The following is a 1,938-nucleotide window of genomic DNA, read 5'->3' on the forward strand; positions in this document are numbered from 1 at the left end:
GCTGATGTATCTTTTCAATTAAACAGTGCTGATTATGTGCATAAAAAAGCCTGCTTCTATGAGGACAGAATGAATACTTTCAGGATGTTATGGAAGGTGTCATTAAATCGTGACTGCCTTAGTTCTGGAATAAATTTCTGACCTCTTATTCATATTCAAAACTTGTTTCAGGTGTAATCAAAATAGTCCAGTAAAAAGGGATGCATCAAAATTCAGTTTTAAAATGTAGCAGTAAAACACAATCAAAGAATATTAAATTGCGACCAAAACCTATCAGATGGATTCTCACAAGCTTATGTGCATAAAGCTCATATATGCAAACATAAAGAAAAGGATTGTCATGAGAATTAGAATAGAATATATTGTAAAAATAAAATATGCAAATTAACAGTATTGAAAATTATATGTGGCTCAGTTAATTACAGACACTCACCCACACACACACACACACACACACACACACACACACACACACACACACACACACACACACACACACACACACAAACTTACACAGTCTTCTATATGTAGTGAGGACCATGTGTTGACTTCCATTGACTTCCATTGATTTCCAGTCATTTTCAACCCTTTCTAAGCCCTAAGCCTAAACTAACCCTAAACCCTTGCCATTACCAATGCATACCTCACCCATAACCCTTAACCAATTGACACTTTAGCCCTAAACCTAACCATTAGCAAAATAGCATGTGATGACATGCAGAATGTCCTCACTTTGCAACAACTGGTCCTCAATTTGATAAAGAAATTGGAAAAATGGTCCTCACTGTAATGGCTAGACAGGTATACACACACACACACACACACATGCAAAGAAAAAACACTATTGTGAGTTAAAATTACACAACAGAAATAGTGTCTAAAAATAATTGTATCAACATAAAATGAATAATCCCTTAGTTATGTGTGGATTCCAATAATATAATTTAGTTGTAAGATGCACTGTTGCAGCTAATATACCCTGTTGGATATGTACTGTTCTTTGGCATAGTATTTAGATTGTTTAAAAGCTTTAAATGATTCTCCACATCATAGTTGTACATGTTGATCATTAACACTTGAATACACACTTTTCTTTAAAAGGATTGTTTGTAATACATTTATTTTCATTGAATTATGTTGCTGTTTTTTGAAACTTTATGTACGTTTTATGCTTTAATTTAAATGTTCTAAATAGTTATTATTTATTTAAAATTAAATTAATGGCTTAAAAGGTGGAACAGCAAGAATCAGACCAAACTAAACCATGTGTCTGACTCTTCCTTCACATTACCCCCGATGAAAAGTGATGGATTTAGATGTATATATTTTTTTCACTTAGGGTTCCTTCAAACTGTCAGAGAAATATTAATCTCTTGGCCTTTGACCCTGATGAAGATGAGGTTAAATGCAGATATGCAGACCATAGAAAGAAAGAATGTGCCTCACCCTGCACACCTCCACCTGTTCTCAGCCTGTCCTCTGTAAGTAACAAAACCTAAACTCATGTAGGACAAATACTTTCCTTATAAAATGAGGAGTTTAATTTGAAAATTTAAATACTTAATGAGCTTAAGTTAAAATTTCCACTGAGAAACATGGACTCCATTAATAACATAGGCCTCAAATAAACAAATAGAAACATTGGTGATTTTTTTTTGTTTGTTTTTTTGTACACAGGCTGTCGTTCAAAAGGGATAATTTTCTCTTTTTTAGTTGAGTTCTGTTTATGCAAATAAATATTATTTAGCTATGGCTGAGCTACCCACTGACCATTAGCTGTTTCGGCTCCACCAACCAGCTGCTTGGGAATCCTTCCAATCCTTCCTAGACAGTAGACCCCTAAGACACGATCGATCGATCGATCTATCTATCTATCTATCTATCTATCTATCTATCTATCTATCTATCTATCTATCTATCTATCTATCTATCTATCTA

The sequence above is a fragment of the Cyprinodon variegatus genome, unplaced genomic scaffold (genome assembly GCF_000732505.1).
Source record: "Cyprinodon variegatus isolate N-32 unplaced genomic scaffold, C_variegatus-1.0 Scaffold251, whole genome shotgun sequence".
NCBI lineage: Eukaryota > Metazoa > Chordata > Actinopteri > Cyprinodontiformes > Cyprinodontidae > Cyprinodon > Cyprinodon variegatus.